Source organism: Sus scrofa, chromosome 8 (assembly GCF_054392235.1).
Source record: "Sus scrofa isolate SSC_HxYL_T2T_F1_AM1 chromosome 8, Sscrofa_HxYL_maternal_Yorkshire_Landrace_v2.0, whole genome shotgun sequence".
In the NCBI taxonomy this organism is placed as follows: Eukaryota; Metazoa; Chordata; class Mammalia; order Artiodactyla; family Suidae; genus Sus; species Sus scrofa.
Genome location: NC_139390.1, coordinates 138,403,862 through 138,420,494, shown reverse-complemented (window position 1 = coordinate 138,420,494; position 16,633 = coordinate 138,403,862). Strand labels below are relative to the sequence as shown.

Here is a 16,633-nt window from a genome sequence, read left to right as displayed (position 1 = left end):
CATGTGCGGGACAGAGGTGGAAGACAAGGCTCATTTCATAAATGCCTCTGCTGGCTTCAGAAGGATACTAGCTGTGCACTATTTCTCTGGGTTAGCAAAGCGTGTTCCGTGACAAAGTGCTCTGAGCATGTTTGCTGTATAAAGGCCAAGTTGAATACAGCGTCAAATGAAATCTAACTTTGTGGAATGTATAAACTGCCCTCGGCCAGCTCCCTCCAAAAGCAGCTCTGAAGGTAGAGCCTTGCTGGAGGCCATCAGAGCATCAGGAGGACCTGCTGCCACCAACTCTTGTTTTACAGCTGAGAACAAGCCGACGTTTACACCAAGCGTGGGGAGCCTGTCAGGAGACAACCCGGAACCATGTGGACCCGGCTTCCCCAGAGCCAAGCAGAGACGTGGACCTCAGGAGGGGATTAGGCCTCTGGAAAGCGCTGGAGGCGGCCTCGGGGGTGGGGCTGAGCTGAGCAGGATGAAGGAGGCTGAGCACCTCCTGAGTGACAGGGGCGCGCACGGGACTTTACACACACGTGGTTGCCAGCAGCGAGGCAGACCTTTTTTTGTAACCTTACACTTAGTAAGGAAGTATCAGATTCTTTTTTTTTTTTTTAATTCTGATAGGTTTATTTTATTCACTTAAGCTCACAGGCAGAATTTCATTGAGGAAATAGCAGCAGAGCACAAATAATCATTTGAACTTCTTTTCTAGAAAACATCATGAAAACAAAGCAGGAAAGAGCTGAAGTGACAGAATAAGTCTCTCATGGTCCCTGCTCTGAGGAGGGGTGGGCATGCCTTTGCTCACGGCTGACTTCCATCCATAAAGCCCTTTAAGGAAGTAACAGATTATTTCTAGCGGAGGATCAAAAAGTCCCAGGTAGACCTTCTTTGTTCCTGAAAGAATCACTTGGAGTTCCCGTCGTGGCGCAGTGGTTAACGAATCCGACTAGGAACCATGAGGTTGCGGGTTCGATCCCTGCCCTTGCTCAGTGGGTTAACAATCCGGTGTTGCCGTGAGCTGTGGTGTAGGTCGCAGACGTGGCTTGGATCCTGCGTTGCTGTGGCTCTGGCGTAGGCCGGTGGCTACAGCTCCGATTCGACCCCTAGCCTGGGAACCTCCATATGCCGCGGAAGCGGCCCAAGAAATAGCAACAACAACAACAACACAAAAGACAAAAGACAAAAAAAAAAAAAGAATCACTTGAAGGGCCCTTCTTACTTGGGCAAATTTAAGTTTAGCAGGTCATTCCTGAGGGAGGAAGAAGTGATAGGAACTCTGGTGATTTGTTTGATACTCAGCTCTGATAGTGGGACGTGGGGCTAAATTTGCATAGCAGACTTAGGGGTCTTCCAAGGAGAAGGTGACCTTGGCCGTCTGCCTTTGGAGAGTCAGTGTTCTCAGAATTTCTCAGATAAATTAGGACGACCCCCAACTGAGGTCCACTGGTAGGCAGAGACACTGAAGTCTAATTACACAGCATGAAAAGCAGGGGTGTCTGGACTGGTGCCGAGTTCCTCTGGATGCAGTTGTCTTGGCACAGCCGTCACGGGGTGATGAGGACACGACGACTGAGTATGTGGGTAACCAGATGAGAAGGAACCTTGAGGAGTTCCCGTTGTGGCTCAGCGGTAACGAATCTGACTAGTATCCATGAAGACACGGGTTCAATCCCTGGCCTCACTCAGCGGGTTAAGGATCCGAGCTGTGAGCTGTGGTGTAGATCGCAGACATTGCTGAGAGCAGGCCTTGCACTGGTTATGGTGTAGGCCGGCAGCTCCAATTCAACCCCTAAACTGGAAACTTTCATATGCCATGGGTGCAGCCATAAATATAGAAGAAGAAAAAAGAAGTAACCTCGAGAAGCCAAGCATGGGCAACCACCACACTGTGCAAAAATCTGGCGGCAAAAGACAAAGACCCACCGGCCTGGGTCGAACCAAAAGTTCCAGCAAAATAACAGCAGCTGAAACCAGGAGACTGAAACTAGTGGATGGGCCAGCTTTTCCAAGTTTCTCTCTGACTGAGGTTGAGAAGGAGGCTCTTTGGGAAAGTAAGGCCCTGGAGTTCTTAGTCAATCTGTAAAGGAGATTTTAAATAGGGAATCCTAAACTTATTACATGGATGGATTCAACTAATTAACTAGAAAATTCTGAAAGGCAAAGTTGTACCCCAAGCTATCAAGGTGGATCATGAGATCCCATTTAATCTTCACATCCAGACTAAGAGAAAAGTACTATAATTCCCCACTTTACAGATAAAGAAACAAAGGCCAAGAGGGGCCTATGTAATCTGTCCAAGGTTACTAAGCGACTGAATTATAAAATGCAAACCCCAGTCTACTTCTCACTGGGGCCTCAGTGCCCCGGAGCAAACTGAAGTGGGAACAATGAAAGCAGTTGAAAGCATGACCCAGCGGAAAAGACCGGTAACCCTGAGACACAGCTCAGGAATCTGCCACTACTTGGCATATACAGATGGAGAAATAAACCAGCGAATCCCGAATATCTACATGTGTCTCATTGGCTCACAAGCTTACAGTGCACCTGAGCACCTGCAACATGTGTTCCTAAGTTTTGAGATCGAGTTCTACGAATCACAGGAAATATTCCGTGGATTTCTACTCTCTGCAGACAGAATTCGAGGCTAAAATATTCTTCAGGAAAACCAACTGAAGAGCCTGGCTACTTCAAGCTGGACATGTAAAGGCAGAAGGGAAAGCAACAAAAGGAAAGGTATTAAACATCGATAAAGAATTGTTTGCCAAACTCTGAAAATCAGCACAACAGGAACCTTCTAGAAGCTTGAAGAACTCAAAAAAATCCTACAGGTTCCAAGAGAGTTTAGGCAAACTCATGAATGTAAGATGCAAAACAAAGGGAAATTATTTATTTCATCCAAAATTAAAGGAATGTGGTGATAAGGAAATCAGACTCTTCCATGACACAAGATAAAAAGCTTAACTCCATGTTTTTAAAAAATCAAAATGGAAAACTAAAAATACGATCACCTCATGTCATGTGTGTGAGCCCTTTAGGGGCAAGGAGGCACCAGGTGCCACACGAGGAGGAGGCTGAGGCCGAAGCTGGAGGGAGGCCCGGCCCCTCTGCGCCTGGGTCTGGCAGAGCTGGTGTGAGGCGAGGGACAACCCTCCTAGCCTCCCGGATTATCAAGAGTTTGGGCCAAACCTCAGAGCACACACAGAGAAAGGTGCCACACAAAAAGCACAGACTATGGGAGTTCCCTTCATGGCTTAGCGGTTAACAAACCCAGCTAGGATCCATGAGGATGCAGGTTCGATCCCTGGCCTTGCTCAGTGGGTTAAGGATCCGGCATTGCCATGAGCTATGGTGTAGATCGAAGATGCAGCTCGGATCCCTCGTTGCTGTGGCTGGGGTGAAGACTGGCAGCTGTAGCTCTGATTGGACCCCTCGCCTGAGAACCTCCATATGCCATGGGTGCAGCCCTAAAAAACAAAAACCAAAAAAAAACAAAAAAACAAAAAAAAAAGAAAAAAGCACAGACTATGGATGTGCTTAAAAATAGATTAATAAGGAATTCAGTGATTTGGCCAGTGACCCTCGAGAGCAGAGCTCTGCAGGTTCAGCTGCAGATGACATGTTTCATTGGCAAGCCACAACTACAGCACCAAGCGACAGCCCATATCGAGGCGGTGTATTCTTTTTGAGAGTTCACTTTCCTGCCGATGACCCCCTCAAACCACCTAAGCCTGCATATGCCACCTGAACTTATCATCCAAATATTAACAGTAATGGCAGCACATGCCGCTACATTCTGAGATTGCAGTGTCTCCGGCTTTAACGATTTCTGAAGTTCTTTTATCCATTTGTTCACTATGTGATCCAAACCCAGATAACCCCCTAGTGCCAGAGACTGCACAGATTATAAAACAGAGATAAGTACAACAGGATATCTCAGGAACGGACTCAGAAGTATGCCTTGTGATGCCACCTTAGAATAACCTGCATCATAGCTAGAATAAACTTTAAAGGGAATTCCTGTTGTGGCGCAGCAGAAATGAATCCAACTAGGAACCATGAGGTTGTGGGTTCCATCCCTGGCCTCGATCAGTGGGTTAAGGATCCAGTGTTGCTGTGAGCTGTGGTGTAGTTCGCAGACACGGCTCGGATCTCAAGCTGCTGTGGCTGTGGTGTAGCCCAACAACTACAGCTCCTGTTCAACCTCTATAGCCTGGGAACCTCCATATGCTGCAGGTGTGGCCCCAAAAACCAAAAAAATAAAAAACAAACTTTAAATTACTATTTCTTTTTTGATTTTCTTAACTGGCTGCTCCCCTATTAGACCCCTACTTTGCTTTTGTTTTTTTTTAGGGCCGCACCCTCGACAAATGGAGGTTCCCAAGCTAGGGGTTGAACAGGAGCTGCAGCCGTTGGCCTACACCAGAGCCACAGCAACACAAGATCCGAGCTGCATCTGTAACTTACACCACAGCTCATGGCAACACCAGTTCCTTAACCCACTGAGTGAGGCCAGGGATTGAACCTGCGTCTTCATGGATGCTAGTCAGATTCGTTTCCACTGAGGCACGACGGGAACTCCTGTTTGTTTGTTTACCTCCCCAATTCATTCACATCTCAGAAGACTTACGTTCTTCCAGCTTTGGACAACTGCTTTTGGAAACTATAAAAAAGTTACATGACAACAACTGCCCAAGATTCAGAATTTTTTTTTTAAATAGAGGATGTGGCAGTTCCCATTGTGGCTCAGCAAGGTTAAGAACCCGACATAGTGTCTGTGAGGACGCAGGTTTGATTCCCGGCCTCACTCAGTGGGTTAAGGATCCAGGGTTGCTGCAAGTTGTGGCTCAGGTTGCATATGCGGCTCAGGTCTGCTGTTGCTCTCGTTGTGGCACAGGCCAGGGACTTCCATCTGCCCCAAGTGCAGCCACAAAAAAAGAAAAGAAAAGAAATACAGAGCATGTATATTATGTTCCCATGTCTTCACTTTAACTTGGTTACAAGACTCAAACCATCCCTCCCAGCTCTAACAGGCTAAAGGATCCTCTAAGAGGGAGAGAGATGGATGGATGCTCGGTGGTCACATCAAAGGAAGCAGCGTTATTCCAGCAGCATCCATTCTTGTTTACGCTTCTCACTGTTAGAGATCGGAGGTCACATGATATACTCTATGCTCATAACTGATGTGGCTGGAAAACTCTTAGTGAATTTGTAGCATCAGCATAACAGAAAATGTGACGTGTTTCATGCAAGTCAGTAAAGGGATGCCCTGTTCCTATTCTAGAGAGAAGGGAAACTGGAAGTCCAACACCCTTTGCCCCCCAAAACAGGCTCTCAAACATTTTGTAATTTTCTTTTTTTTTTCCCTTTCTTTTCTTTTTAGACCACAGCATATGGAAGTTCCCAGGCTAGGGGTTGTAATTTTCATTTAAAATGTCAGAAGGCTTGCATCTATTAGTTAATCTATTTACCAATTCACTGTTTAATATAGCACTGAATAAATGGATGCAGGTTGTCAACGGCTAAGGGATCAACCAACAGCTCTGCCAGTAACTGGTTTATTTTTCTTCAATCAAGTTGTATAAACCCATGGGAAAAAGAAATACTAGCACCTCACAGAAAAAAAAAAAAAAGAATCCAATACTTGAACAGAAAATTCTACAGAAAGTTAACAAGCATAGTAATCAACATCACTTGATTTTTTAAGCACATTAAGATAACGTGTTTCCCATAAATAAGAACAAAATTAATTTTTATTATTATTATTTCTTTGTCTTTTTAGGGCCACACCCATGGCATATGGAGGTTCCCATGCTAGGGGTCTAATCAGAGCTGCAGCCGCTGGCTTACACCACAGCCACAGCAAAGCCAGATCCAAGCCACATCTGCGACCTACACCACAGCTCACGGCAACGCCAGATCCTTAACCCACTGAGCGAGGCCAGGGATCAAACCCTCAGCTTCACGGTTCCTAGTCGGATTCGTTAACCACTGAGCCACGACGGGAACTCCAGAACAAAATAATTTTAAGGTGACTACCCTTTGTTAGTAAACAAGAGCAGAGTGACAGAGATATTCTCATACGCTACAGGTAAGGAGTGAAAATTCATACCACCTTTCTGGGAAAAGTGGCAATATGCACTGATAGCCTTCTCACTGTAAATCTAAGAAGCTGTCTTAATGAATAAGGTACAATACCAAAAAAGTATTTATTATTATTATTACAAATATTCCTGCGTGTAATAGCATTGTTACTTATAAGTACATCCATATTTAAAATGGCACTATTATTTATAAAAGTAGAAATAATAAAGTTATCATTACTTATAAAAGTAGAAAATGAGAAAGCACTTAATGCCCAAAGCGAGCCTAATTTAATTATAGTACAGTGGGATATTATGGAGTTGTAAACATCTTAACAGTGAGAAATGTTTATATTAGAAGGTTAAGCAAAAGAAATCAAGACCAGATGGCACACACAGAATACTCGCAGCCACGTTAAAATAGTCAGCACAGGCAGAGACCACATGGAAAGACTCCAAAATCTTCACGATGGAGTTCCCGTCGTGGCGCAGTGGTTAACGAATCCGACTAGGAACCATGAGGTTGCGGGTTCGGTCCCTGCCCTTGCTCAGTGGGTTAACGATCCGGCGTTGCCGTGAGCTGTGGTGTAGGTTGCAGACGCGGCTCGGATCCCGAGTTGCTGTGGCTCTGGCGTAGGCCAGTGGCTGCAGCTCCGATTGGACCCCTAGCCTGGGAACCTCCATATGCCATGGGAGCGGCCCAAGAAATAGCAACAACAAAAGACCAAAAAAAAAAAAAAAAAACAAAACAAAAACAAAAACAAAATCTTCACGGTGATTTTGCTTCTGTATATAGCCCTACGGATGATTTTGTTTGTTTGTTTTACATTTTTTGTACTATCTAACATCTTTGAAATGGCTATAAATTACTATTTTTTCACGATCAAGAAAAAAGGAACGGAAGAAAAAGCAATAAGGAGAGAGTAGGTTGTGGTTATTTCAGGCAGCTACCTAAAAGTCTGCAACAACTTGATGACTCCAGAAGCCAGAATGTTGAGATGACTCAACCACTGTCTTTGTTCATAGTTTTTATAAGGAAGCCTGACAAATACCAAAACTTCCAGGTAAGAGATACCTGCAGAAAATGGGATGCACGGACGTGGGAACCACCCATGAGCCGAGTCAGGACCTGGAGAGGCGTGGGGATGGGCTCACAAGGGATTAGCCTGAAACTGCACCTGCTCCACCTTCAGGATGAAATAACTGAGGCAGCTCATCAACAAAACCAACTGGAAAGACCCGTTTACCCTGCGCTGGTGCCCTGCTATATATAAGAGCCCTTCCGGTCCTTTTCCCAGGACCTTTTCTAGCCTCAGCTCGGCAGATCAGATGAAATCAAGACTATAACCATCCATTCTCATTGGCTGTTTAAATGCTAGAATTACGAAAAGCAGCAGCAGATACAAGAGCAGCTCCTCGTCCTTCCGCTATTTGCCTAAAAGTAGGACATAAATTTGTAAAGGTGTCTCCTCTCCCCTCTCTACTGGGAAGGAGAGAAGTTAATCACCGGAGCCAGCTCTAGACCCTTCCCAGCCCAGAGGAACCTGCATAAGAAACCTTAGCCACCACTGGTTTTCCCACACATTTCCCCTCCTACCACTAGGCTTTTATTAGTAAAATGGACTCATCTATCTGATCTACTAGAGCCGTGAAACTCCGTGATGAAAGACCACCACTAAGAAACAATCCTGGAGTGCCTGTCGTGGCGCGGTGCAAACGAATCCAACTAGGAACCATGAGGTGGCGGGTTCCATCCCTGGCCTCGCTCAGTGGGTTAAGGATCCGGCGTTGCCGTGAGCTGTGGTGTAGTTCGCAGACACGGCTCGGATCCCGCGTTGCTGTGGCTGCGGTGTAGGCCGGCAGCAGTGGCTCCAATGAGACCCCTAGCCCGGGAATCGCCTTACGCTGCGGGTGGGGCCCTAAAAAGCCAAAAGAAAAAAGAAAAAGAAAAGAAAAAAGAAGCAATCCTCCCCTTCACTTGAAGGAAATGAAAGCAGCTCCTTCCTCTGCGTATGCAAAGTAATTTGGGTACTTTCAATGCCTGACAGTCGCTCTTGTGGGAACACCCCAGCTCTGATGCAGCAGAGCTCCTGGGGGAGGCGGTGGTGCAGGTAACCCAGCCCAGGAAATGTTTGGTCATTTGTTCAGTTCAGGTTTTTCTTTTCTCACCTGCTCTACTGCATGTGAGAACGAGAGACTAAGCTCCAACAGGAAATATCCATGTGGCAAGCAATCTTTAAAGCAATGAGAGAGGGCGTTTGTTTCTGGCACTTGGAAGAAGCTGCTTTGATGAGAGCTGATGTGATGTAGGGGGAAAAAATGGGACCTAGGACTGCAGTGCCTGGAGGAGATTACACCTGCATTCCAGTGCTGTCGGTCTCAAAGTGAAAAGCACGTCTTTAGAGTGGAGGTAGGTGATGTGAAGAGAGGTATGAAACTGAAAAGAACACCTGAATAGAGGGTAGGAGCCTCGCAGTAGAAAATTCCCAAATAGAGACTCCTGGATACACTGGCAAACTTCTCCTTCCATAGGGATCCATTAAGAATAATTGATTATGCCCGTCATTATAAATGAAGTAAGCCCAGGTCACCAGATTCTTTTCAGAGGTTAGAGCTACTCTGAGGGACAATGAAAACATCTCTAAGCCTCCCTGTCAATGCCTCTTTTGTCTTGTTTCCTACCTTTTGACTCTCAAAGGAAGCAAAAGAAAACTGTAAGTGGATTTCACCTTGGGCTCCACAACGGTGGCCAGTGAAGTCTAAATAGATTCAGGGGAACGCCTCTGCTATCTGCCCCCAAATTCCAAGAAAGGAATGGCAGTTCTGACCTAAGATGACAGATAGGGGGTCCCCTCCCGCCCTCTCTCTGTCACGCCGCAACAATTAGCGTCAACGGCATGTCATTTAGCCACGGGATGCGTGATCCAGGCTAAAGACAAGGACTGCGTATTGCCCTAAGTCCAGACTGGGAGCTGACAGCTGGATGTGATTTTGAGGGATAAGGGAGTGGATTTACGTATAGAAAGAAGGGTGTGAGTGAATGGGAGTAGCCCAAGAGGTACTGGAGACATCTACTCACTGCTGCCCAGCATTCATTCTCCTCCCACAAGGTAAAAACAGTTTGCATTTCTTTGGGGAAACACCCCACCCCACGCAGTTCGACCCGAACTTCTGTTTCAGCAATGTATCCTGAGTAGCTTAACCCAATCAGCTACATCGGGGTCTCGGCCTTGGAACTACTGAGATTTGAGGCTCTATGTCGTAGGGGCTGTCCTGGGTACTGCAGGGGTTTTTTTGTGGGTTTTTTTTTTTTTTTTTTTTTTTTGGTCTTTTTAGGGCGGCACCCACAGCATATGGAATTTCCCAGGCTAGGGGTCTAATCAGAGCTGCAGCTGCTGGTCTACACCACAGCCACAGCAACACGGGATCTGAGCCTCGCCTACAACCTGCACCACAGCTCATGGCAACGCCTGATCCTTAACCCACTGAGCGGGGCCAGGGATCGAACCTGTGTCCTCATGGACAGCAGTCAGGTTTGTTACCACTGAGCCACAATGGGAAGTCTGGTACTGTAGAATACTGAGCAGCATCCGTGGTCTCTACCCACTAGACGCCTCTATGATACCTTGACAGTTAAGAAACTGAAAATGTTTCTAGGCATTGCCCCCCAAGGGGAAAGGAGAGGAGAAATATCACCCTCATAGAGAACCACTGATCTCAGCTCACCCATTTACCAATAAGGGTTCTTGATTGTTAAAAAATTAATAACAGGTATACCTTATTTAGTACTTATTTATACACCAGGACTTGCTCAATAGTCCTCAGCTCCATGAGACAGGGTTCTAGTTAGGGTAAAGAGGAGATTTATATAACAAAAGAGATCCCAAAATGCAATTGCTTAGAGAACAAAGACATTTCTCTCAGATTCGATAGTCTTTTTTTTTTTTTTTTTTTTGCAATTTCTTTTCTTTTTGGGGCGACACCCAAGGTCTATGGAGGTTCCCAGGCTAGGTGTCGAATCGGAGCTGCAGCTGCTGGTCTACACCACAGCCACAGCAACACCAGATATGAGCCACACCTGCGACCTACACCACAGCTCAGCGCAACACCAGATCCTTAACCCACTGAGCAAGGCCAGGGATCGAACCTGCGTCCTCATGGATACAAGTCAGACTCGTTTGCACTAAGCCCCAATGGGAACTCCATACTCAATAGTCTTGAGGTGAGTACCCAGGTGGGTAGAATTCCACGCAGTCCTTCAAGGACCCAGGCCACTTGTGTTTTGTCGTCTACATGGTCCATATTATCACCGTCCACATGGTCAAAACCGGATGACCACCCCTCAGGATTCCACCCCCCAAGAGAGGGAGAAGGTCACGGAGGAGGTATATACAAAATGCCTGTCAGGGCTCGGATCTGAAAGCAGTTACACCACTGCCACATGGTCCCTTGGCCAGGACTCAGCCGCATCGCCACACTTAATTCCAAGTCAAGCAGCAAAGGTGGCCTAGCTGCAGTCACGTGCTCAGCTACAACACTGCTGTGGACCACGTGTCTGTCCCCCCGGAGTCATGCTGAAGCCCCATCCCCAGAGTGGTATTATTTGGAGGCAGGGCCTTTGGGAGGTGGAGCCTCATGAGTGGAATTGCTGTCCTTCCTATGAGACCAGAGGAAAAGTGATCTTTTTCTCTGTCACACGTGAGGACAGAACAAGAGGCCACCATGAGCCAACCGGTGGGCGCCAAGACACTGACCGTGCTGGCACCCTGATCTTGGACTTCCAACCTCCAGAACTGTGAGAAATAAATGCTTGTTGTTTAAGCCACCCGTCTATCATATACGGTTATAGTGGCCTGAACTGATTTTTAAAAAGTACCAAAGCTACGAAAGAAAGGAAAAATAATTTTGGTAGAAACTAGCAGTTTCTACATATTGCCATGTTTACATGGAGCTAAAAGAATGTAGCCAGTATGGCTGGTAAGCAGGACTGGAACACAAGCAGGTAATTCCAGAGCCCGTAATTCTTTTTTTTCTTTTTACGACTGCACCTGTGGCATAGGGAAGTTCCCGACCTAGAGGCTGAATTAGAGCTGCAGCTTCAGGCTGACAACACAGCCACAGCAACAAGGGATTCAAGCTGCATCTGCAACCTACACTGCAGCTTGCAGCAACACTGGACCCTTAACCCACTGTTTGAGGCCAGGGATCGAATCCGCATCCTCATGGAGACTATGCTGGGTTCTTAACCTGATGAGCCACAATGGGAACTCGCAGAGCCCACAATCTTAAACCCTTTGTCACTCCTTTCCAAATGTTTGAAACAACCTAAAGAAAAGCATTTTACTGGCGTTCCCATCATGGCGCAGTGGTTGACGAATCCGACTAGGAAACATGAGATTGTGGGTTCGATCCCTGGCCTTGCTCAGTGGGTTAGGGATCCAGCATTGCTGTGAGCTGTGGTGTAAGTCACAGATGTGGCTCAGATCCTGAGTTGATGTGGCTGTGGTGTAGTCCGGCGGCTACAGCTCCAATTTGACCCCTAGCCTGGGAACCTCCATATGCCAAGGGAGCGGCCCTAGAGAAGGCAAAAAGACAAAAAAAGAAAAGCATTTCACGTAGCAACTTAGCACATACACATGCATATCTGTACATGTTTGTATGTGTGTAGGTTTCGTAAATAATCCCTACCCTTACCAACAGTCAATTAACTCCAGTATTTCTATCCCACACGTCTTCATTTCTTACATGTTGGTCATACCTGCTAAACTGACTGGACAACCCTCTAATGTATTGCGATCTACAGCATGAACAGGACACCACACTCAATTCTAGGAGGAGAAATGGAATTTCTTGGAAGGCTACTGGGAGCTCAGAGTATGAACTACATGAATAAGAAGGCTGGAAAATAAGATTAAGAAAACAGGTAAGCCCAGGGACTTCAGGAAACCACCAATCCCACCTAAAATCTTATCATGGAAAGGGTCTCTTAAGATGCACCTGACACCACCGTTGTTACTTCAGCCATGGCACCACCGCTGAAATGAATGCCAAACCAGCTTGACTTGTGTGTCTCTCTCACTGCAGATTGTGTCCGGGAGGAAGGAGCTTGCTGGCATATTCTGTGCCCAGGCTTAGGGATCAGGTAGAACGAGCATCTTCATTCATCTTTTGCTCCAGTGTGAAATAGTCTAGTTTTCTACATGTGCCATGGCACGTTCAGAAGTGCTAGCCCATGGCAGCCCCTGGCACACAGAAGACACTCAGTGAACGCTGGTTCCTGCTACTTACAGGTGGAACGTGAAGCTCCCTCAGGATTTCTTATCTACCAGGGTCAAAGGAGGTGGGCCAGCCAGAGCGCCTCTAATTCGCCCTCCGAAAAGTCACAAAGGATTTTAAAACGGCCTCAATAGGTTCTTCATACAGAAGACCGTCCAGAACAGGAACTGTCCCAGCACATGGCACACAAGTCAGAGAGTCTGGCGTGAGAGCCCGAGGAGGGAAGGAAAGTGATGGCTTTCAATCTTTCCTCCCAACCTTCCCCTTGACTCATGATCCTTTTCACTCGTCTGTCTCAAGAAGATCTCACCTGTCTTGAGTGTCATCACACACAAAGGTGGTGAGAGGGAACACTCTCTACTCTGGGTGTCTCCTTCCACGTAAGCAGGGTTCCCACAGCATCGTACCCGCGGCCTCTTTCCGCCCCTTAGTCCCACCGTCCCAAGGGAAGGGGAGCTAATGGATAAGCTTAGAAGGAGCGAACAGGCACAGGTGGCCCGAGCCTTCCTTCTTTTCCATCTTGGGAGCTAACATCCTAGAGAACTCCTGGGTTCCTTTCTCAGCAGAGAGTACACCTACCTGAAATCACCATGCTGCCCAGAAGACCTGCTTTGGCCCAGGGCTGCCAGCAATGAGACAGGAAAATCTATCCCAATCCAAATTTCTGTAGAGCCCCACACGAGCCACGGTCTCTGATCTCAGCTTTCTCAATAAGCCAAACAAGCAGCCAGGCCACACTGGGCCAAGCAGGTGGCTTAACAACAAAGACTTCTGGGAATGGCTCAACTTTGAATTCACACTGATCTAGAATTGCATTTCAGTTTCACACCTTTAAAAGGGGTACCACCTTGGGGAAGTCACAAATCCTTCATCCAGCCGCCCAACCATTCCTTCAGAACTAAAATACGGATTTGAAAACGGGCCAGGTTAAACATACACCTATTATCCCACCCAGCCATTCCTCTTCTTGAAGTATCCACCCAAGAGAAATGAAAATATATGCCCACACAAAGCTCACAGCAGCCGTATTTGTAAGCACCCAGAACTAGAAACAACTCACAGGCCTGTCAATGAGTTCATGGATGAACAAAGTGGTATATTCACACGGCACAACACCACTCGACAATTACAAGGAACATTTACACAACAACATGTTTGAATCTCAAAATAATTAGGCTGAGCAAAAGCAGCTATATCAAAAAAAAAGAGTTTCAGGTGATGTAGGCCGCAGAGGCCATGGGAAAGGATGTTAGCGGATGGACATGGGGACATGACCTTTTTGGCAATGACACGGTTGTCACTTTCCAAAACATCACTATGGCAGCTAAGGATAGACTACAGAAGGCAGGCACGAACGGAAGCAACGAGGTCGAGAAGTGGCTTTCTCCATATTCCAAACGAGAAAGAGTGGAGGCTCAGACAAGAGTGACAGAGGCAGGGAAGCAAGCAGGCCATTTGGAACACATTCTGAAGGCAGAGCCGACAGGAGTTGCTGCTGGGTTGGACTGGGAGGGAAGACGAGAGACGGGGCACAGAGGAATCACGATGCCGCCTACGTTTCTAGACCACACAGCGGGATGCAACTGGTATCATTTAGTGGAACAGAAAAGAAGTAACTGTTCTTAAGACCCTGAGGAGAAGAGCTTGGAGAAACTGAGGGAAAGCAAGACCCTAAGGCACATGGACATGGTGGAGCCAAAGGAGAAGACTGTTTGCCTCCTCCAGGCTTTTGCTTCCCAGTCACCTACTGGCCATACGTTCTGCCTCATCAAGGCAATGACCCAGTCCTGTCCCTAGACTTTCTTCTCCTGTTACACCTCTGCTCTGCCTTTCGTCCTTGCAGGGCTGTGGTGAGGACTGCAGGAGATGCATAGAGGACCTAGAAGAATTTTTGAATCCAAGTTCTCATTACATGACGTTTTTTCTCTGTCCTTTTGTCCCACTATTACTTAGAGGGAGATGGAAATATTACGTATGTTTGGTGAAGATGGAGAAAAGATAAGAAACAAAATGCTATCATCAACACTGGGAAATCAATACATTGTGCCTAAAAAGGAAAAACCAAGAAGTATCAAAACAAAAGTGTTATTTAAAGATATGGAGATGAATAACAAAATAGGTGAAAGAGGTAAAAAGAATTCTTTCTAAAAAAAAATAAAATCTAACACTGTAAAAAAAAAAAAGAATTCTTTCTGTAGAAGTGGAAAGGAGTTGTGGGGGTACACAGAACTCTTGTTTTTAAAAACAAATCTTTATTTTACCCTTTAAAATACATTTGTGGCGTCCCTGTCGTGGCTCAGTGGTTAACAAATCCGACTAGGAACCATGAGGTTGCGGGTTCGGTCCCTGCCCTTGCTCAGTGGGTTAAGGATCTGGCGTTGCCATGAGCTGTGGTGTAGGTCACAGGCGCGGCTCAGATCCTGCGTTGCTGTGGCTCTGGTGTAGACCGGTGGCTACAGCTCCGATTGGACCCCTAGCCTAGGAACCTCCATATGCCGCGGGAGCGGCCCAAGAAATAGCAAAAAGACCAAAAAAAAAAAAAAAAATTAAGGAGAAATTAAGATTTTCTCAGATAGAGTCATCCACTAGACCTGCCCCACACGAAAGGCTGAAAGGAGTCCTTCAAGCTGAAACAAAATGACACTAGACAGCAACATGAAAGCACCTGAAAGTGTAAGTGTCGCTGGTAAAAATAAATATATAAACCAGCAGAAGATACCGTGATACTGTAATGGTGGTGCTTTCACCACCAGTATAGAACTTAGAAGACAAAGTGTAAAAAGTTAACTATAAATCCATATCAATGGGTACACAATATAAAAATACATTGTCTGGAGTTCCTCGGGTGGCTCAGCAAGTTCTGATTCTGACAAAGTGTCCCTGAGGATGTGGGTTCAATCCCCGGCCTCGCTCAGTGGGTTAAGGATCTGGCATTGCCACAAGCTGTGGTGTAGGCCGCAGATGCAGCTCAGATCCAGTGTTGCTGTGGCCGTGTCATAGGCTGGCAGTTGCAGCTCCAATTTGATCCCAGCCAGGGAACGTCCATATGCCACAAGTGCGGCCCTAAAAAAAGCAAAAAAAAAAAAAAAAAAAAAGGATTGAACCCACATCCTCATGGATCCTAGTCAGGTTCATTAACTGCTGAGCCATGAAGGAAACTCCACTCGTTCATTTTTATTTTTGTTTTAAACTGAGACCATATTCAATCACATAATGGCTGAAAGTAGGGGCAGCAAAGCGACTCATCACATAAAAAGGAGCTCCTACTAAATTGCCGGCAGACGTCTCAGCAAAAATCTTAACAGGCTTGAGGGGGATGGAACAGTATATTCAAAGTGTGGGAAGGAAAAACTACCCTACCCCAAAAAAGAAGGCCACACTATGAAATATTTTCTACTACGAACCTCTGACCATGCGGGATTTTCAATCAATAATCAATAAATGTATATTAAGGGGCTACATAAGTTAGCTATCAAGGTCAGGCACTAAATTACTATGGTCAGGCACTACAGTACTAACGTAAGTAAAAAACTTATTCTTATGTTATTTCAGGAGAGATAAGCACACATAAATTACATTTATTTTTGTGATGTAATTTTACTTCAATATGTGCAAGTTATTTTTTTTTCTTTTTAGGGTCACACCTGCGGCATATGGAAGTTCCCAGGCTAGGGGTCCAATCAGCACTGGAGCTGTCGGTGTACACCACAGCCACGGCAACGCTGGAGCCTTAACCCACTAAGCGAAGCCAGGATCGAACCCGCCACCTCATGGATACCAATCAGGTTCTTAACCTGCTGAGCCACAACAGGAACCCCCAACACGTTCAATTTAAACCAGGCTCAGAAATATCTGCCTAAAAACATTATTAGAAGAATCTTAAAGCTGCAAACAACCATTTTTTTCCCAAAAGAATGATGGGAAACTAAAGGTTTTTTTTTGTTTTTTGTTTTTTGTTTTTTTTTTTTGTCTTTTGTCTTTTTGTCTTTTGTTGTTGTTGTTATTTCTTGGGCCGCTCCCGCGGCATATGGAGGTTCCCAGGCTAGGGGTTGAATCGGAGCTGTAGCCACCGGCCTACGCCAGAGCCACAGCAACGCGGGATCCGAGCCGCGTCTGCGACCTACACCACAGCTCATGGCAACGCCGGATCCTTAACCCACTGAGCAAGGGCAGGGACCGAACCCGCAACCTCATGGTTCCTCGTCGGATTCGTTAACCACTGCGCCACGACGGGAACTCCTAAAGTTTTTTCAAATCCCACCTTTTCCCAAGGAATATTT

General features: G+C 46.2%; 1 protein-coding gene and 1 pseudogene across 1 annotated transcript in view; one reads left to right on the top strand and one right to left on the bottom strand.

Moving 5' to 3' along the window:
- SLC10A6 (solute carrier family 10 member 6) overlaps window positions 1-16,633 on the bottom strand; it is a 47,218-nt gene that overhangs the window by 28,603 nt on the left and 1,982 nt on the right. The gene's annotated exons all lie outside the window — the stretch shown is intronic.
- Window positions 167-3,961, top strand: LOC100628099 (ubiquitin-conjugating enzyme E2 D3 pseudogene; annotated as a pseudogene).